General features: G+C 42.4%; 1 pseudogene; it reads left to right on the forward strand.

Annotated features, from left to right (window-relative positions):
* The window catches only part of LOC135112444 (Y+L amino acid transporter 2-like), a 172,051-nt pseudogene that overhangs the window by 43,083 nt on the left and 106,290 nt on the right, over positions 1–22,678 (forward strand).

Here is a 22,678-nt window from a genome sequence, read left to right on the forward strand (position 1 = left end):
ACCTAACATAATTATATTGTGGTGGTGGTGGTAGTAGTAATAGTAGTAGTAGTAGTAATAGTAGTATTAGTAGCAGAAGAGAAAGAGGAGGAGAAAGAGGAAGTAGTAGTAGTAGTAGTAGTGGTAGTAGAAGAAGAAGATAAGAAGAAGAAAAAGAAGAGGAGGAGGAGGAGGAGGAGGAGGAGGAGGAGGAGGAAGTGGTAGTAGCAGTAATAATAATAGTAGTAGTAGTAGTAGTAGTAGTAGTAGTAGTAGTAGTAGTAGCAGTAGTAATAGTAGTATCCTAACCTAACAAACCAGCAAAAATATCAAGTAGTAGTAGTAGTAGTAGTAGTAGTAGTAGTAGTATAGTAGTATAGTAGTAGTATAGAGTATTAGATATGGTTGGATGCCACAGTCATTAGCGAGAGCTGGGGCTAATGACCTCCAAGTAATGGAGCCCCTAATTGACACATCAATAAACATGGGGTGGAGGTATTATTTTAATGTAGGTAAAAAAAAAAAAAGTAGTAGTAGTAGTAGTAGTAGTAGTAGTAGAAACCTAACCTCAAAATAGTCAAAATAGAATGGTCAATTACTTGGTCAGAAGCCGGAGATTTACACCTGTCCTCCTCCCCTCTTCTTTCTCCTCTCTTCCTTTTCCTCCTCCTCCTCCTCCTCCTCCTCCTCCTCCTCCTCCTCCTCCTCCTCCTCCTCCTCCACCTCTCTTCAGTGACCTCGGGGCGCGCTGGTAGGGGTCAACTGATCCATAAAGGTCAGGTGTCCCCAGGGATAGAAGACACCTCCAGGCCTGATAGTCTACTATTACAAGGCCAGACACATTTTCAGCCAGCACCCACACCTCCCTCACTGTGCCTCTGTCAACACACACGCCACCACCCACACCTCCCTCACTGTGCCTCTGTCAACACACACGCCACCACCCACACCTCCCTCACTGTGCCTCTGTCAACACACACGCCACCACCCACACCTCCCTCACTGTGTCTCTGTCAACACACACGCCACCACCCACACCTCCCTCACTGTGCCTCTGTCAACACACACGCCACCACCCACACCTCCCTCACTGTGCCTCTGTCAACACACACGCCACCACCCACACCTCCCTCACTGTGCCTGTCAACACACACGCCACCACCCACACCTCCCTCACTGTGCCTCTGTCAACACACACGCCACCACCCACACCTCCCTCACTGTGCCTCTGTCAACACACACGCCACCACCCACACCTCCCTCACTGTGCCTCTGTCAACACACACGCCACCACCCACACCTCCCTCACTGTGCCTCTGTCAACACACACGCCACCACCCACACCTCCCTCACTGTGCCTCTGTCGCCGGCGCTGCCACACGAGCGGCTAAGGAGCGCAAACGTGAGCATTACGCGGCCCTCGTACTGCCAGACCAATTCCCGCCTCTCGCCGTGGGAATAAGCAGGGTGTTGGGCCCAGCCTTCAACGACCTGCCGCAGGACATCGACAGATAGACACACACACACACACACACACACACACACACACACACACACACACACACACACACACACTTTCAGTCCATATAAGGAGTTAATGGCAAAGGTTATGATTTCTCCAGGAGGCTCCCCATCCACCCAGGGGGTCAGGCATGCCAGCTCCACCTTCAGTAGTAGTAGTAGTAGTAGTAGTAGTAGTAGTAGTAGTAGTAGTAGTAGTAGTAGTGGTAATAGTAGTAGTAGTAGTAGTAGTAGTAGTAGTAGTAGAAATATTGTTTAAATCTATCAATCTATCAATCTCTCTCTCTCTCTCTCTCTCTCTCTCTCTCTCTCTCTCTCTCTCTCTCTCTCTCTCTCTCTCTCTCTCTCTCTCTCTCTCTCTCAATGCCCCTACGTGTTTCTATCTTTAATTCTCTTATTTTTTTCTTTTTCCCGTCTCTTTCCGTAACCTCTCTCTCTCTCTCTCTCTCTCTCTCTCTCTCTCTCTCTCTCTCTCTCTCTCTCTCTCTCTCTTACCTGGCAGCCGGCTGGTCTTCTCTGCGGTCCTGCTCTCACATGGATGGGCACGAAATATTCCACAGAGGTCTGTCAAGATAATAGTAGTAGTAGTAGTAGTCATAGTAGTATCTTCGTCATCATCAGACTCACCTGAAGGGAAGATCCTGGACAAAAATCATATTCTAGAGACCCGTTTCTGCTTTCATAAACTTAAATAAATAATAAATGATTGGCACCTCGAGGCACCGTGGGAGAGAAAATGGGTATAATTTACTCGATTTAGTGAGGCTCCCCCTTAAAACTCCCGGGAGGGAAAGAAAAACGTCAGCTATTTCGGAGTATTAGAAGGGAGACTCGCATAAAATGCCTTCTATTGAAGGGTAATGCATTATTATGTTTAGTATTGGTAGGGAGAATTAATATACTTTAGTTACCCCTAAAACTTCCCTGTAAAACCAATGAAGGATTAATTTTCCGCCTAAAATAGATAATGAATCTATATGGATTCCTTTTGAGCTATCGCAGTCGAGAAAATGGATGGATATTTGAATAATTATAAGAAACCTTACAAGAATCTCAGCCGTAGTCTTCTGTTTGGTGAATTTAAACTGCAGAACGTGGGGTGTCGCGCCAGCCACAGCCAGGAGGCGCGAATCGGGGCAGAAAGAGAGGTGGTGTATTGCGAACGGGTCCTCTTCCCCATCCATGCTCCGTGTACACCTACAGCAATACTAAACAATTTAGACTGTTTGATCGCAGCATTGAAGGAAAAAAGTTAGTGCTATGAAGGTGCATGTGTGTCAGCTCGTGCCACCACCCATGACTCAGGAAGTACAAGCAAAAACACTTGACTAAAACGAGCATTTAATGAAATGGGGTGAAGCTAATGGAATAAATACCACCAAAACTGCTCCTGCATTCATACTTAGCACAGGTGAGGTTGATGATGTGTGCTTTGACATGGAAAATAATTCCCACCAGAACTGAATAGGCTGGGTGTAATCAAGCTACTGACCACCATTAAAAAGCAACACCCACACTTCTGTCTTTGCACACACTGGAAAGAAGTAAAAAAAAAAATATTAATGAGAAAAACATTAACACACATAAAGCACAACGAAAGGTAAAAAGGTCCGTGGATTGCGACAACTCCACACTGGGAACCAGAGCACCTGCTGAGAACGCTGAGCACCGCCCATTATCCCAAGAACGTCAGGCTGCCTCAGGCATTCACATCAGGCCAAGTCCACAAGGCAGATCATACGCCCGCAACGCCTCGACTCACAGAGCTCCCCAGAGCTCCCTCACTACCTCCCAGCCCCGCCCTGCATTCCAACGACGAGCCCCTTCCTATTATAAACCCAGCAGGCCAGCGACAAGAGGGAGCAAGACATGATGGGGTAACGAGGAGGGCGCCCCTACTACCAGTACATACATACGCAGCGGCGGCGAGGCGGTGTATGTATCTTTGTATTTATGTATGTGTATGTATCTATGTAAAGAATGTCTTAACACTCAATATCATTAACTTGAACGTCCCCAAACAAGTGGACACTGAAGGTTTCTGGAAGCATGTACCCACACCGTAAAGCCTCTGCCACTGCTTTTGAATGCATACAAGACATGTTTAGATTAATTAGTACGAAGAATAAGACATTCTTTATATTGTGTGATTTCAATGACAACTTACTTGTTGGTAATAGCAAGATATCTAAGATCATAAAGAGCAACAAGTTAACTCAAGTAATTGATAAACCAACGAGGGTTACGCCAACATCTTCAACTCCATTAGATCTTGCTATTACTAACAAGCCCGACACTGTATGCTCCTGTGATGCTGTGCCACAACAGATTGCTGATCATCACCTCACAAGTATTATGACAGATATCAGCAAACCTAAGAGATCGCCAGCTATTCCAACATTTCCACACGTTGGTCATCATACCAAAGTGAAATTTTGTTTTAGGCTTCTTCAGAAGACGCACAATTTTCATATGGTTTTAAGTACAGACGACGTAAATACGCATGTAGATATTTTTTAACGCAAATTTTATTACTGTTTAAACGAATGTGCCCCTTGTTACTAAAGAAATCACAAGACCATTTACACCATGGACGAGCAACTCAATCCAGGAAGCTATGAATATTGGAAATATTACTCGAGCAAAACTAAAATACGATGGGCATAACGCTCATCTGCAACAACAATACAAACAGGAAAACAAACCAGTTAAAACCATCATTGGTGAGTGCAAAGCAAAATATTATCTCGATGACTTCCTCAACAATAAAGGCAGCATTTCAAAAAACATGGAAAACTATTACAAAAACAGTCCCTAACACTAAAAACATTTCCATTACCTCTAATTTTGATAATGTACTCGACAAAGCCAAGGAATTTAATTCTTATTTTGCTAATGTTGGTAAGAATTCATATACTAAAACTCAGGAGCTCATCCACGGTGAAAATGTGCAATATTCTATCTGTGAGAATGTAGCCTCTGGGATGAGTGGTGAGGACAGCACCTTCAGGCCTCAACCAGCACACACTGACACTGTTATTCTCATGATAAAAGACATGAACGAAACCAGTTCTGTTGGCAGTGATGGCATTCCCAAGAAATTTACAAAGGATGCTCTTTGTATAATAGCCTCGCATATTCCTTGAATAATCACTACCTCAGTAGTTAAAGACGTCTTTCCCACAGCCTGGAAACATGACCTTATAATCCCCATTTTTAAGAGCGGAGACTCTAGCGACCCAAGCAATTTTCGGTCAATTTCACTCTTACCCATTGTCTCTAAAATACTAGAAAAAGTACTTGCTAATCAGGTAATTAAATTTCTGAAACTTAATCACTTGCTATCTATCTCACAACACGGATTTCGGCCAAAACTATCAACAGAAACTGCTCTCTCTTTTATCACTGATAAAATATGTGACAACATGGACCAAAAGAAAGTAACAATCTTGACTTTGTGTGATCTGTCGAAAGCCTTTGACAGTGTTAGCCACGAGACTCTTCTAAGTAAATGCATTAAACTCAATACAGATAACGTCTGGTTTAACAGTTACATGAAAGACAGAACACAGTCGGTACGCTTGAGCAACACAGTCTTATAATCTAAATGTAGACTACAAGGTTCCACGAGGCTCAGTGCTAGGCTTCATTCTGTTCTCGATTTACGTTAATGACCTAGATGACAAATTAAACGTGTGCTGACTAATCCAGTGTGCTGATGATACCCAGTTTGTACAGGCTGACACTGTCAGTAATCTCAGGGACCTCATCTCTAAAACTGAAGACACACTACACAATGTGAAGCAGTATTTTCTTAGTAATGGTCTTATGCTAAATCTAAAGAAAACACAATGTATCTTTATTGGCAATAGGCAAATTCTATTACGTATTCCCCCAAACACATTCATTAACTGTGAAGGCAACCATATCCACCCGGTGACGCATGTGAAGAACCTGGCCGTTTATTTCAACAGATACATGCTTCTCCATGTACACATCACCGAGCTTTATAAGAAAATCATGGGAATACTGATGTATAGCAACAGAATGAGTGACAATTTTCATAAACCAACTAGGGTATTAATTGTAGAGTCTGTGGTGCTCAGCCTAATAAATTACTGCATTAGTATATGGGGCTCCACAAATAAAACTGCTTCTAAACATACAAAAATTGCAAGAATTTAGCAGCTAAAGTAGCTACTGGGGGGCGCAGGAAATATGATCACGTCACTCCCGTATTTAAAGATCTACAATGGATGACAGTAAAAGACAAGCACACTTTTGAAAAATGTACAACAATGTATAAAGTAGTATATGGATTATATCCTGAATGGCACATGAAATTTCCCAGTGTCATGGAAAAAACAAGCAGCACAACAAGGCAGCTCAGTGACTTGTACACACCCAAAGCCAGCACTGACTCAGGGGCGAGGGCCACTGCTGTGTCAGGGCACAAACTTTGGAATAATCTGCCCTCTTCTATCAACAACTCGGGGAGCCTGCAAACTTTTAAATCTAAATTGAAATCTTTTTATCTTAGATCATCTTGTATCTTAGGTAGGTCTTTTTATTTTAGGCAGCTCATTCTTTTTTATTTATTTTTTATTTTTTTTTTTCATTTTGCACCTTATTTAAGAATAAATAAGAATAACCATGTTACATGGAAATATAAAATTATCATCATTATTTTCATTATTGTTATTATTATTATTATTATTATTATTATTATTATTATTATTATTATTATTATTTCTCTCTCTCTCTCTCTCTCTTTCTCTCTCTCTCTCTCTCTCTCTCTCTCTCTCGTAGTAGTAGTAGTAGTAGTAGTAGTAGTAGTAGCAAATAGATAAATAAATAGATATATTGACAGACAAATAGACTGATGAGAGAGAGAGAGAGAGAGAGAGAGAGAGAGAGAGAGAGAGAGAGAGAGAGGAGAGAGAGAGAGAGAGAGAGAGAGAGAGAGAGCACACCGTACTTTCATCACTATTTTAATATTTAATGGGAAGAACAATAAAGGCAAAATAAAGTAAGATAAAAAAAAAAAAACTTTCCCACCGTCGCGCACTGTACTTGAAAACTTCAGTGCCTTTGTTTCTTTCTTAAGCTTTGATATCAAACATTAAGTTAATTCCTTTGAAAACTGCAATTGTTCTTTACTCAACTTTACTTCACTTAAATAGAAACTTTAAAAACTCATGAAGGTACACACACACACACACACACACACACACACACACACACACACACACACACACACACACACACACACACACACACACACACACACACACACAGAGAGAGAGAGAGAGAGAGAGAGAGAGAGAGAGAGAGAGAGAGAGAGAGAGAGAGAGAGAGAGAGAGAGAGAGAGAGAGAGAGAGAGAGAGAGAGAGAGAGAGAGAGAGAGAGAGAGAATCTTCCTCTGCTCTTCCTTCACCAGATGTTGCGTTGAAACGTAGCGAGAAGGGAAAGAGGAGGAGGAGGAGGAGGAGGAGGAGGAGGAGGAGGAGGAGAAAAACACGGGAAGGAAGGAGAAAGAGGAAAGTGGAGGTAGAAATGAAGGAAGGAAAGAAGATGAAGGGCAGAAAACGAAGGAAGGAAGGGAAATGAAGGAAGTAATTAGGGAAGGATGAAGGAATGAGAGAGAAATGAAAAGTAAGTTGGAAAGGAATGGAGGAAAGAGAAAAAAAAGTCAAATGAAAGAAAGGAGGAAAGGAGAGAATGAGACGGAGGGAAAAGAAAGAAGGTAATAAGGGAAGGAATTAGTGATGAGAACAAAGGCCGGAAGGAGGAAGAGAAAGATGGAGAGAGGAATGGAAGAAAAGTTAAAAAGGTAGGAGGAAAAAGAGGCGAATAAAAGGAAGGAGGGAAGGAGGGAATGACACAGAGGGGAGACGAAGGAAAATAGTCAGTGAAAAGAAAAGACGGATGGAAGAAGAGAAGGATTTAGAGGAGAGGAAGTGAGAGGAGAGAGAGAGAGAGAGAGAGAGAGAGAGAGAGAGAGAGAGAGAGAGAGAGAGAGAGAGAGAGAGAGAGAGAGAGAGAGAGAGAGAGGGGGGGGGGGGGGAGGGAGAGGGAAAGGTATCAACACTAAGGAAACAAACATGAATTGCAATGAGGGTTCCTTAGATTATCGGTAAAACGGGATTCGTGTTTCCTTAATTTCTCATTGAAATTCATAATGGTCGGCTTTTGCTTCGCCTTGCCGCTCACGACACGCGATCAGCGAGACTCAGGCGTGCCGAGTGAAGATTTGTGTTCAGTTTATCGATGACGTTTTTTAATTAACCTAACCTGAACTGAACAAAACTAAACTATCCTGATCTAATCTACCTTAATATAAACTAAACTAACCCAAACTATCCTGATTTAACATAATATAACCCAACCTAACCTAACCAAACCTGACTTGAGCTGACCTGACCTCACATTAATTAACCTAACCTAACCAACCTAACTTAACCTAACCTAACCCAACGTATCTTAATCTAACTTAACCTACCTGACCTTAATTAACGTAACCTAACCTAACCAACCTAACTTAACCTAAAATATCCTAACTTAACCTACCTGACTTTAATTAACTTAACCTAACCTAACCTAATCATCCTAACTTAATCTAACCTAACCTAACGTATCCTAATCTAATCTAACTTAACCTACCCATCATTATAACTTGTTGCTTATTGTTACTCAGATTTATATGATACTTTCTCTTTTCATTTCCTTTTATTTGATTTGCTTCTTATTTAGGCTGAGGGTACATTAATTCACGCCGTAACGCATGAGGCACGGAATGTTTTGCTGGCCTGGAGCGTGGCTTGGCGCTGACAACATCGGAGCATTGTACGAGTTTTTATCTTGCATTTCTTCCCCTCGCTTCTGTCCGTACCAGCCACAGCGCTCCCTCAGTCCTTCCTCTCTCCTCATCACCCTCTTCCCCTCACCTCGCCGCCCTTACCACTGTCCACGACTCAGCTCTCCCCTCACCTCTCTCCAACTCCAGCTCTCCCCTCCCCCTAGTCCCCTGTCACTGTTCCTGCCTACCTCTCTCTCCCATGTCCCCTCCCCACTTCTCGTACTACCTACATTCTCCCGTATCCAGCTCTTCCCCTCATCTCTCTCCCATACCCTCCCCTATCCTGCTACTAACCTTTTCTACCCATCTCTCCCCTCACCTCTCTTCCTACTACCTACCTTTTCCCATTTCCAGCTCTCCCCTCTCCCCTCAGAGGACAAAAAATGGAAAACATTGTCCCACGCAATATATCTGTCTATAATTGGATCGAACACTTTTCCCTCTCTTTCGAATTTCTGTTCTTTAAATCCTTTACCTACCGGCGCTCTTAAATACACAACGATTGTATGCGTGTAATTTAGGAGATATCTGATGTTCTCTCTCTCTCTCTCTCTCTCTCTCTCTCTCTCTCTCTCTCTCTCTCTCTCTCTCTCTGTGTGTGTGTGTGTGTGTGTGTATGTATGTGTGTGTGTGTGTGTGTGTGTGTGTGTGTGTGTGTGTGTGCGTGTTCATATCAGTTTGTTATTCAGTGGAGTCTCTCTCTCTCTCTCTCTCTCTCTCTCTCTCTCTCTCTCTCTCTCTCTCTCTCTCTCTCTCTCTCTCTCTCTCTCTCTCTGAATTTCATTTGTTCTCACCTTTACTTATCATCACTGTGAGGAAGGAATAAAAATCATAGGGTATTTACTTTCGTCCTTTCTGGGCATTCCTTTCTGTCATTTCACGCACTCCCACACACTCACTTCCTGGCCAAGTAACTGTCTGTGTCATTCATCCTACCTCATATTGTCTTCCTCCTTTCATGTATATTTCTCTTTGCTCTTTATGATATTCCTGGTAGTTCATTATTTCTTTTTCACGTATTATTAAGTGTTTGTGTTATTCGCTGTTGGTATTATTTTCCTTTCCTTTCTCAACATGTGTTATTATTATTATTATTATTATTATTATTATTATTATTATTATTATCATTATTATTATTAAATGCGTATGTTATAACTAGATTTTTTTTCTTTTTTAGGTATATTTTTTCCTTCATTGGTTATGCCATTGCTTATTTATCTTTTTCCTCCTTTTTTTTTTTTTAGTATTCTTCACGTATTTTTTTTTTATCCACAGTTTGTTATTCCATGTTTTTTTTCTCTTACTCACGTGTCATTATCTGCTCATGCATACATAGAAAAAAAAAAGCAAAAATCCAGGTTTTTAATAAATTGTCGCTTCCTTCACTGAATTGCACGTATCTTTCATTAGTAGTAATCCAAGAAGAGAGAAAACCAGCAAAAAATTTACACTTTTTAATAACTTTCCATTTGCTTAATTTGTTGTCTGCATCCTTAACTTCCTTTCCTTAATTGTTTGAGTGTGAATGGCAATGTGACGCTTCATATCTCTCAATACAGTATTCCTAGGTGGCTTTAGTGAGCAAATATAAACAGGTTGAAATTTATCTTACTCCTTTTGTTCCGTGGTCTCTTGAAATTATGTCGTAAACTTTTGAAAATTTGAATCAGCCTAGTCTATTTTGTGAAACTTGAGAAGAAATAATAGTCTATAAATAATCTCTGAAAATTACATTAGTTAATTTTAGCTTATATTAATATGATTTTCATTTGACTTTAACTTTATATCTTTATATTGATAACTCTTCCAAAAGTCACTAACATTTCCAATTAATCTCAACTTTCTTTTCATGACATTTAAAATTAATTTCCTTCTCTTCCGATCTCATGAAATTATCCTCGTTAATTTTTTTTTATTATTTTAACTTTCCTTTGACTTAACCTGTATTTCTCGTACCTTCTTCCCCTTAACATTAATAACTCCTCCAAAAGTCACTAACACTTCCAGTTACTTAATGTCAACTTTCTTTTCATATAATGTAAAGCCTCACGTCCCTTTCTTCCATTCCAAGTAACAAAAAGAACAGCCACACTTGAGACACCACTTTCAAATCATTCGTTTTTCACTTCATTTCAAATCCACACACACCTTCCTCGCCTCGCCATTAGTCCACAGAGGAAATATGAGTGTTTATGTCAGGTTACATTAGGCTTCTCTCAGGTTACATTAGGTTTCTCTCTCATCCCTTCTACTGTTTATCTCTACAACCCTCATCTGTATTTGATTATTTTACGTTAGGACATTCTCTCTCTCTCTCTCTCTCTCTCTCTCTCTCTCTAGGCGTCTTTGTGTTTTGTACAGCGCTTTTAATGTAAGTTAGGGTAGGACTCTCTCTCTCTCTCTCTCTCTCTCTCTCTCTCTCTCTCTCTCTCTCTCTCTCTCTCTCTCTCTCTCTCTCTCTCTCTCTCTCTCTCTCTAGGCGTCTTTGTGTTTTGTACAGCGCTTTTAATGTAAGTTAGGGTAGGTCTCTCTCTCTCTCTCTCTCTCTCTCTCTCTCTCTCTCTCTCTCTCTCTCTCTCTCTCTCTCTCTCTCTCTCTCTCTCTCTCTCTCTCTCTTCTTTTCTTTTCTTTTCAACTCGTAAAGTCTGCAGTTCTCTTGTGTTTCTCTATTTTATCCTGCTTACGACTTGAGCTGTTTCAAAAGAGGAAGAAGACACCTCGAAAAAAAAAATAATAATTGGCTTGCCTCTTTTCATTCTCCCGTTTTCTTTTAAAGTACGACATAGAAGGAAGCGTTTATTTATTCATTTATTATTATTATTATTATTTTTATATTTACCTATTTTCTTTTCTTTCATTGCCTTATTTGGTTTTATTATATTCATTTATTTACTTATTTTTTTTGTTTTGAGCGATTTTTTTCTCTAATACATGAAAAAAAAAAAATGTTAGTGATTCTGACTAGAGATTATATTGAGTAAAATTATAAACTAACACATTTTTTACGTTTTCTGTTACCCAAAGCTTGACATTTTTATCATCCTCCATCACACACACACACACACACACACACACACACACACACACACACACACACACACACACACACACACACACACACACACACACACACACACACACACACACACACACACACACACACACACTACAACTCTGCAAAATAAAAATAACCAAACGGATACACTGAACACAACACCTCTCCCTCTCACTCTCTTTCTGCTTATCAATCATCTTAACCGAACAAACAAACCAGCTCATGACTCACGTGTGTGTGTGTGTGTGTGTGTGTGTGTGTGTGTGTGTGTGTGTGTGTGTGTCAAGTGATTCGTCTGCTGGCCAAAGGGAGAGGCCAGGAGAGGAACAAATGGGTCGCCTCCAGTTATTGTCGTCGGAGTAAATATCTGGAGGAGGAGGAGGAGGAGGAGAAGGAGGAGGAGGAGGAGGAGGAGGAAGAAGAAAAACTGTTTTTGGAGGAGGTGGAATATATCTAAGGCTGGAAACTGTAAGATGAGGAAGACAGAGGAGGAGAAGGAGGAGGAGAAAGTACTGTGTTTTGAAGGAGAGTGTGAAAGAGAAGACCCAGAGATGGAGAGTATAAGGAAGGAAAGTTAAAAATGAGGATCAAGACTAAATATATGGAATGAGGATGAATAGGAAGAAGAAGAAGGAGAACCGTTTGGTGAGAAAAGTAAAAAAAAAAAAAAATCTAGAGTGGAAAGTGTAAGAAAGAGAGGTGAAGAAGATAAGTAAAAAAAAAAAAACAGGAGGAAAAAAGGAGTGGGAAAAAAATACAAATACGAAAAGAAATAGAGATTGAGAGGAAGGGAGGAAGAGCGATGTTGATGGAGGAGGAGAAGAGGAGGGGAGGGATTCCAAGGGCGGAAGACTAGAAGGAAAGGTGGAAGTTAAGGAGATGCAGGAAATAATTCTATTGGAGGAAAGGGAGGTGATGAGCAGAGGAGGAGGAGGAGGAGGAGGAAGAGGGAAAGAAAATCTACATGAAGGAAAAAAAAAATGGGAAGAATGAGGATGATCTGAGTAGGGGACGAAAGAGAGAAGAAAAGGAGGAGGAGGAGGAAGGGGAGGAGGAAGAAGAGGAGAAGGAGAAGCATGAAAAAGAACCGCATGGATAAGCAAAGAAAAGGAGAATATTTAGGAGTGGGGACGATGTGAAGAGGGAAAGAAAGAAAGAAGACAGCAGAGAAGAGAAGAAGAAATAGGATGAGAAGAAACAGAAAAAAAAAAGTACATGTAAATAAGAAAAGAAAATTGAGAATTATTATAAGTGAATGATATGAAGAGGAGAGAAAATTGTAGAGAAGAGAAGAAAGAAAATTGGAAGAGGAGGAAGAGGAAGAAGGATAAACTAAGAAACACACATAGATAAAAAAAATAATAAGAAGAAAGGCAGAATAATTACAGAAGATGTGAAGGAACGAAGAAAAGGAGACAGTAGAGAAGAAGAGGAGGAGGAGGAAGAGGAGGTGGAAAGAGAGGGGGTGGAGGGGAAGGGGACAGGTGAGGAAACGGAAAGCGCTAGTATTGCTTTTTTTTTCCTTCCCCTGCTCTTGTGGACTTGAGGTGGGTAATTGGATCACGACAAAGGGGAGGAGGAGGGACGGGGCGGGGAGGAGAGAGGCGGGACAGGGCGGGGCGGGGTGAGGGGAGGTGAGAGCCGCGGAAAATAAAGGCAAATAGTGGAAGAGAGAGAGGAATAATCAGGTGCATTTTGTGAACACTGGACTACAGAGAGAGAGAGAGAGAGAGAGAGAGAGAGAGAGAGAGAGAGAGAGAGAGAGAGAGAGAGAGAGAGAGAAAGGTCCATTGAGGCGCCATTCTTTAAATTAGCAAAGTCAAAAACGGCTTATCCAAAAGAGGGTGAAGTGTAATAAATAAATGTGAATAAATATGAGTGGATGAGTAACTGAACGTATCACTGAGTGCCAGTGAATATGAAGCGAGGATATCTGGAAAAAAAAAAAAAGCATGGTGATTTTGATGTATCTTTTGAAAACCGTTAGGACTCGGACAGGACACTGACAGGCTGGAAATGTGTGTGAATTACTGGAATTTTGTGGTGGTGGATCGTATGAGGTTACTGCGGAAAAAAAAAAAGGGAGCCGTTTATTGCGGTGACGGAGAGTGTGGAGTGTTGCGTGGGTGAGCAATGAATGTAGAAGTGAATGTTGAGGTGAGTGAGTGAAGTGAAAGGTGATCTCTCTCTGCACTCGAGGGTTTCAATATTAATTTGGCTTTCGTTGAGTGAGTTGCCGCTCGTTGTAAAAGTTATAGGGGCAAGGAATTCGGTGTGTTTTTGTTAATGAAAGGAATGTATTACGAATTTTTACGTAAGAGGAACACTGGCGTAGGGCAACAAGAGTAGGGAAAAATGGAATTACTCTTGAACTACGTATATTTAAATGTATTACGGTTTTCAAGGTATGAATATTGAGCTATGTATATTTGAATGTATTACTATTTTAAAATGTTCATTAGAAGTTTCTCTTCATTGTAAGAAGAAAGTGAAGGATTAACTGTAATTTTGTTGATTTGAAGGTTATTGTACAAAATATAGATAAACTCCTAACGGATACACTGAACACAACACCTCTCCCTCTCACTCTCAAAGAATTGCATGTAAGTCTTGCGTCTGGAAGAGAAGTACTGGTGATGACAAGTATACTGGCTGAAATTTAGTTGTCGTACAGTAATGAAAAAATGGAGAATGTTTTTTTTGTGTGTGTGTTCTTTCATCTTCCTCTTATATTCCTTGCTTTCTTTCAGTATATTCTCTTCATATTGACAAATATTTCTTATTCTAATACAGAGTCTAATTACCCACTTTTTTATACATATTTTTTTTCATGGTATTTCCAGTCTTCGTACTTGTTCTCTTTGTCCTCCTCGTCCCAACCTCTCACCGAGGACCAGAATATCTCCTGCTGTTTGGTTTTCCTTTCTAATCCTCCTCCTCCTCCTCCTCCTCCTCCTCCTCCTGGTCTGAATCCGTTCCCTGGTGCTGCACACAAATGACAGACACGGCAGTGGTGATGCTTCTGGCGGTGGTGGTGATGGCAATGGCGCCTGTCTGCAGGTGATGGTTATGGTGGCGGCAGTGGTGGTGGTGGTGGCGGTGGCGGCGGCGGTGGTGATGGTGGTTAATAAATTCGCTTGGTAATGAAGGTAGTTTGTAATGGTGAAGTTGGCAGTGATAGTTACCGGAAACGTACGTGTGTGTGTGTGTGTGTGTGTGTGTGTGTGTGTGTGTGTGAGTGTGTGTGTGTGTGTGTGTGTGTAGACTCTTTATACATAGCGTAAAAAAACAAAAAAAACAATAAAGAAAACGAAAGCAGACACAACTATTTGACTTGTCTTTAACTTCTCAACCCAAGTGACTCGTTGTTTTGTCCAAGCTTCAACACCAGCTCTTCATACCTTCCATAAATCTGTCCCCATATTATTTACCATTTACCTTCCCATCCCAAATGACTCGTTCCTGTATCTTGGCTGTACGTGATGCAACAGAGGGCGGGAGTAGCCACTGGGCACAGCGTATCTAAGAGCAGAGGAGGGAGAGGAAGGGGGAGGAGTTGATAGAAAGACAGAAGAGAGGAGCGAACTGGCAATTTCACGCTCGTCAGGGAGAGAGAGAGAGAGAGAGAGAGAGAGAGAGAGAGAGAGAGAGAGAGAGAGAGAGAGAGAGAGAGAGAGAGAGAGAGAGAGAGGGTTAAGCTGACATAAAGGAAATAAAAAGTGTGAAAAATAGAGAAAGTGGATATGAAAGATGATTACGAAGAGAAAGAGAGAAGAGGAAGTATATGTAAAAGTGACAGAGAGAGAGAGAGAGAGAGAGAGAGAGAGAGAGAGAGAGAGAGAGAGAGGAGAGAGAGAGAGAGAGAGAGAGAGAGAGAGAGAGAGAGAGAGAGTGTCATGATACTTATGTTTAGGTAGCGTAACGTGATAAATGCGTTATGCATGTGTATTTAGTATTACTACTGATAATTACGATGGAAATATCAACAATAGTAATGATATAGTGATGATGATGATGATATTAAGAAGGAGGAGGAGAAGGAGGAGGAGGAAGAGGCAAACGTGATACTAATGATGATGAAGGAAAACAACAGCAACAACAACAACAACAACAACAACAACAACAATAAGAGCAATAAGAAACTTCTCTGATCCCTCACCACCTTACGATAGAAACACACACACATACACACACACACACACACACACCATCCAGGTCACTATTCCTAACAGATCGACAAAAGCATCATGGAAAAATACATAGCAAAAAGCCAACAAAGAAAACATTGCTAATAGGACTTTTATGTTAATACACACCAACCACACCTGAAAATAAATATTAATGCTCTAATTTACCCACTATGATGCTCTGGTGTGTGTGTGTGTGTGTGTGTGTGTGTGTGTGTGTGTGTACAGTGACCACGCGTGACATTGTATGAAGGGCTTTGCGGAAAGAAATTTTAACCCTATAAGGACCATTGGTACAATTATGAACCACTTCAAAAGCGTGCTTTTCCTTGGATGAAATTCCCTTGTAGAGGCGTGTCCGTCCGGTGGTACATTTTTGCACCATATCAGAAAACATCACTCACACGATATGTGGAAAAAAAGCTCTTGTTTCTGTGTAACAGCAGTTGACTCGTGACCACTCAGAGGGGGAGGACGTAGTGACTGATCCTCCGTTTTCAATGATTTTTTTTGGACGACTCATAGGTAAGCCAGGTCACTACAAAAAATTATGATATATCCCATATATTCAGTAGAATGTGTTTATAATGTTGGCCTGACTTTGGATTATATTACTGTAATGTAAAAAGGTGTTTTTAAATGGTTCAAAAATGTACCAGTGGGTCATTCTGTTTCCTCAGATATGGACACGTCACAGTTCTATGGAGGCAGGTTTAAAGTTCATTGTGACACAAAGCAATTTGTATGCAACACAACAAAATGTAAACAAGCCTCTGAAGCTGGATAAAGATGAGTTGGAACAATTTCTAGGGACTGTCTTTCTTATGTCCTTGTTCAAAATATCTAACACTAGGCTTTATTGGAGTGGGGTGCTGGAATTCGATTCCGTATCCAAAGTTTTCAGTAGAAGGCGATGGGAAGAAATAAAAAAGTTCTCTACATTTCAATGACAACACTCAGGCACCTGACAGGACTGGTCCCAATGCTGACAGGCTTTTCAAGGTTCGCCCACTACTTGACCATTTGCAATCAAAATTTCGCAGCATCCCAATGCAACAAATGTGCTGCATTGATGAAATGATTGTTCCCTTCAAAGGAAATTCTTACCTAAAGCAGTACATCCCATCCAAACCACACAAATGGGGTTTCAAGGTATTTGCTTTGTGTGATACCTCTGGGATCTTGAATGACTTCCATGTTTATGATGGGCCCCTAAAGCCAGTCCAAGGTGAACCGGATCTGGGTCCATCATCCAATATAGTTCTGCAGTTGGCGCGCACAATCCCAGTAAATGCCAAACCATTTGTTATACCATGACAATTGGTTCACATCTCCTAAACTAATGGCTCATTTAGCAACGAAGCAGATCTACTCTCTGGGTACTGTGAGACAAAACAGACTGAAAGGGATAGGAAATGTTCTGCCTACAGATAAGGAAATGTTGAAAAAGCAAAGGGGGTCTCATGTAGAGGTAAGCACAACTTATGATGGAGTAGAGTTACATGCAATGAAATGGGTAGACAATCGTTGTGTGACTCTCCTCACAAGCTTTTCATCTGCTCAACCTTTGGGAACATGTAAGAGGTATGACAAGAAAAGGAAGGAGATTGTTGAAATTCCTTGCCCCAAAATAGTCAAAACCTATAATGAGGAAATGGGAGGGGTTGATCTTCTGGATTCGTTGATTGCCTTATATAGAATCCACATAAGGTCTCACAAGTACTACCATAAACTTGTTTTCCACTTTCTTGATGTCACAATAGTAAATTCATGGCTTCTCTACAGGAGGGATGCTAGTGCAATAGGGGTGTCAAAAAAAATCGCAACTTCAGTTGCAGGCATTCAAGTTGAAGGTGGCATATTCTCTCCTACGCCAAAACAAAGACCCCCTGAAAAGACCCGGTGTGGGAAGACCACGCTCCAGCAGTCTTGAGACAGAGCACGAGGAAAAAAAAAAGAGAGGTCATGCAACAAAACCAATTCCAAGTGTTGACATCACAAAAGATGGAATTGGCCACTGGCCCAAGATTGTTGAGACGAAAGAAAGACCTCGTTGCAAGCTACCAAATTGTAAAGGAAGGCCAAACACATACTGCTGCAAATGCAATGTTGCACTTTGCCTAAATAAAGAAAGAAATTGCTTCATTGAGTTTCACACATAATAGGTACTTTCCGTAAAGAAAAACACAATCAAAACATCAATTCTAAATGGCTGTGTATTGTATACTGTATTGTCTATTGATTACAAGTTATCTGTAGGAAAGTTTTGTTATTTTATAAGGATTATAGAGGCACAACAATGTAAAAAATTCATTTCTGAAATAAATTGGTTTTTCCAAGGTCAAAATGACCAATGGTCCATTTTTGAACCAATACATTAATATATTATAGAAATGTGTTTTGTAGAAACTTAAGGTTTACTTTCAATAAAGTTCGATACAATCAATTGATTTTACTCATTATCAAATTTTTCCTACACGTAGATATAAATTTGGTCCTTAAAGGGTTAAAGGAGATAAGGAGGGGAGGAGAAGAAGACACACTGTAAATCTTGTGAACTAGAAAAGGGAGTGAGAGGAGATGAGGATTGCAAGATTAACTTCCAGACAAGACGGACTAAAACAAGACGACCTTTTCCTCTTCTTCTTCTTCGTCTTCCTTTTCATCTTTCTCCTCATCTTCCGTCTTTCTGCTCCTTCCTCTCATATCTCTCTCTCTCCTCTCTCTCTCTCTCCTCTCTCTCTCTCTCTCTCTCTCTCTCTCTCTCTCTCTCTCTCTCTCTCTCTCTCTCTCTCCCTCCTCATCCAGTTTCAGAAACGCCTCCTTTTCCTCTCCTTGTATTTCCTCTTCTTTATCTTTGTTTATTGTTTGTCTTTCTCTCCTTTCTCTTCATTATATTTTTTTTTATCTCGTTTATTATATCCTCTTTCTCTCTCCTATCCGCATTTTCTTCCCTCCTCTCCTTCCGTCTTCTCTTTCAATTTTATATCCTTTCTCTCACCTCTCTTCTCTCTCTTCTTCCTTTCATCTCTGTCCTTGCCTCGTCTTTCTCGTCATTCTCCTTGTTCTCCTTTTTATTGTCTTCCTTTTCATCTTCCTCCTCTTTCTTCATCTGCCCTCCTTTCTCTCTTCATCCTTCTCCCTTTACTCTCCTTTTCACATCACTTTCCTTGCCATCCTCCTCCTCCTCCTCCTCCTCCTCTTCCTCCTCCACCTTCTGTCAAATGAGTCTTAATGTGAATAAGTACAAAGTGTTTCATATAGGGTATCGAAACGAGAAAGCAAAGTATATTATGAATGGTAGCCAACATAAAAGTGTAGATAACGAAACTGACGTAAAGTGAACAGGTAACAACGAATTACTACTTCTGCTACTACTGCTACTGTTACTGTTACTGTTACTACTACTGCTACTACTACTACTACTACTGCTGCTACCACTACTAATACTACTGCTACTAATGCTACCGTTACTGTTACTGCTACTACTACTACCACTACTAATACTACTGCTGCTACTACTACAGTCACTCTAAGGTTTCTTAGGACAAAGCGTGTCCTTTGTGTTGAGGGAGAGCAAAGTGAAGGCTTCTCATTTGGGCCCCCGCCTCACGTGCACGGTAGCCCGCCAGCAACTCCTGCACGTGGGCGTGGCACTCCAGCACGCGTTTCTTGGGGCCTCTAATGTGAAGCTTGCCCCGCGGCGCGTCCCAAGTGTGGCACACCAAGACGCAGTAGTGGCGCGCTAAATACCGAAGGTGGCACTCCCCGGCGCCCGCCAGCCTGTGCCTGAACCGAGGAGGCACCACAATGCTGCGCCGCACCAGGCTGTGGGCCTCCTCGCCACCTGCCTCCTGGGCTGCAGTGTCCTCTACAGGGGCCGCCGGGTCCTCCACGGGGGGGACGCTCAGCTGGCCTCCCTGTTCGACGCGAGCGTCCTCCTGCAGCGCCAGTGGCACCGCCTCCCGCGACAGGAGAGGCACCGGGACGCGGCCGTCGCCACCAGTGTCCGGGGAGAGCTGCACCTCGGTCAGCCAGTCAAACATTACAAGCAGGACGTGTCGTTTCAGGGGACAGTGCTGCTTTAGAAGCTTCTTCAGTTTCCGTCGTACAAGTTTGTAGTGGATCAGTTTGAGCTGATCCTCAGTGTGTCCCGTATAAGTCTGCAGATCCTTGGTTTCCTCGAATGACTGATGGTGGCGCCACGGCAGGAGGAGGAGGACGCAGGAGCACCCTATCAGCAGGGCGCCACACAGCGGCACCGCCACCAGGCAACACGCCGCCACCACCAGGCTTGTGTAGAAGTCATCATGCTCTTGCTCAGCCAGCAGGATCTGCTCCTGCACGCAGGCCAGGCGGGCCTTCATGTTCACCACGAGGGCCACCAGCTCCCGCCAGTCGGTGACGGGGATGCCGCACTCCGACAGGGGATCCCTTGGAGGGACAGGCTTCAGGGGCCCCAACCACCAGGCAGTGGCGAGCCACTCCCGCACCTTCCCCACAGGAGTGGTGTGGCGACCGGCGCGCTGCCACGCCTCCACCAGAAGTCCAAGCTTGCGGGCGTCCATCACCACGCCCCACAAGGAGGAGGTGATGAACGCCACCGCCACCACCACACTCACCACCACCACACAGATGCTGAAAGTCTTTGCGCAAGTTTTCATGTTTGGTTTGAATTGATATTGTGAGCAGAGGAGAGAAAAAAGCAGTGGTGAGGTGAATCACCATTTATGGATGGTGAATGTGGAGAGTTGCCATATACACCATCAAACAGGTCACCTTGCAACTACTCCACCAACACCATCACTACACCATCACTACTGCCACGTCTGCTGCTTTCTCATCAAAATAAAGTAATTTTTGGTAGGTGACTACGATACCTGATTTGACTGTTTGTTTCTTAATTATAGCTTTTGTTACACACTCGTCCATCCGTGTGTCTGTTTGTCAGTCTTTCTTTCTTCCCTCCTCCCCTTGGTTGCAGGTTAATTAGAGTTGAGGTGATTAACTGGCATTGATTTATTCTAATTCTTTTCATGAAATCTGTGGCGGGGAACTTGAGTATAAGTACACACTGCTGAATCATAAACACACGTAACTTTTCACGAAAAATATTGAGACCCTTCTTGCCTTGATCCTGTCCCGCAGCACCATCACGCGTCACATCAAACCTTGTCCTGTCCCAATGTCTTCTCGGGTTTCGCCACCTTCGCCTTCAAAGCTAAGAGTAAACTCCTTAATGAAACACACTTAGCAATGCAGTGTTGTCACAGTGTCAAACAAGCTGTGCCAAAATGCCATAATGATCCAACTGTTTGTTTACAAGATGTTTGCGCAAAACGATGCATCACAGGCTCTGACACGGATAGTAGCGGTCTCTCTACCTATTATTATTATTTTTTTTTTCGATTTATCTTTTATCAATAATCAGTCCCCTTAATGATGTTGCACTTATTACAGTTCTGTTTACTTCCCTGCCTCCAGGAAATGTTTTCTGTTTGCCTGAAGGTGGTAGAGAACCTTCTGCTTTCCTGTCCTTTTCTTGTACAGTCACCTTAATACCCCTAGGTCAGGTCACCTCGTGAGGACCGCAGGGTCTGTTGTAGGCTGTGTATCTTTGTAACTCTTTGTAACTCCTCCTCCTCCTCCTCCTCAATATTCTACAACCTTCAATAACTTCTTTCTTGAATTTCTTTAACCTTGTAATTTTTCAAACATTTTCATGCACAGTTTCATAGGTAAACTCTCTTTAATTGAACGTTCTCTATGTATTTTTAAGTACGCATTCTCTCTCTCTCTCTCTCTCTCTCTCTCTCTCTCTCTCTCTCTCTCTCTCTCTCTCTCTCTCTCTCTCTCTCTCTCTCTCTCTCTCTCTCCTCGATGTAAGTCAAGGGAGAGAGAGAGAGAGAGAGAGAGAGAGAGAGAGAGAGAGAGAGAGAGAGAGAGAGAGAGAGAGAGAGAGAGAGAGAGAGAGAGAGAGAGAGAGAGAGAGAGAAGCAAAAGTATTAGTTTGTATCGCGGTGGAGGGGCAGGTGTTGTGTCATCGGTGCTTCCCTCACGCAAACAACAACACTTGGCGACCAAAGTTTGACTGAAGACACGCGGAGAAAGAGATAACGTGTGTGTGTGTGTGTGTGTGTGTGTGTGTGATTGAATCTGTGTCACGTGTGTATCTTTTGTGGGTTTCCTTACAAAGACGAGAGCATGAGAGAGAGAGAGAGAGAGAGAGAGAGAGAGAGAGAGAGAGAGAGAGAGAGAGAGAGAGAGAGAGAGAGAGATGGGGGATAGAAGACGCTGGACACTCGGGTAGATTGCCAGTGTGTGTGTGTGTGTGTGTGTGTGTGTGTGTGTGTGTGTGACTGGAAGACAAGACATGTCAGAACACTCATAAAATTAAACAAGAGTGATCCATGTAAGGCGAGGAGCCAATACACCTTTTTATGTTCTCCCTTCACAGGTAAGCCGAGGGTCATTATCCACTCATCTACCTGTACATTAGCGGCGCCAGGTGAGCATAGATTGGAGATTTCTTTATTACTTTACCTGTTCTTACCTGCTGTGTGGAATTAATACTTTACCTGTGTTGATTACCTTATTCACCTTGCCTCTGTCAGCACGACGAGACAGCCTCCTCTTGTCCTTCAGGTGTGGGAGTGAAGGAAAGGAGTGAAGGAGGTAAAAAGCGAAGATGAATAGGAATAGACAGCTGAAAATATTCTCTTATGGCTTCTCTCTATTTTTGAGCATGGCGTGACGTGGGAACACACACACACACACACACACACAGAGAGAGAGAGAGAGAGAGAGAGAGAGAGAGAGAGAGAGAGAGAGAGAGAGAGAGAGAGAGAGAGAGAGAGAGAGAGAGAGAGAGAGAGAGAGAGAGAGAGAGAGAGAGAGAGAGAGAGAGAGAGAGAGAGAGAGAGAGAGAAAGATGATGAGGAATAAGAGACTGCAGAGGGTGGAGGAGGAGGAGGAGGAGGAGGAGGAGAAGCTCTGCGGGAGATGAGACGGTGAGTTGAGTCGACTGCCTCTTACGTACGAGTACATGCTGGTATTGTGTGTGTGTGTGTGTGTGT

This window comes from Scylla paramamosain, chromosome 2 (genome assembly GCF_035594125.1).
Source record: "Scylla paramamosain isolate STU-SP2022 chromosome 2, ASM3559412v1, whole genome shotgun sequence".
Lineage (NCBI taxonomy): Eukaryota > Metazoa > Arthropoda > Malacostraca > Decapoda > Portunidae > Scylla > Scylla paramamosain.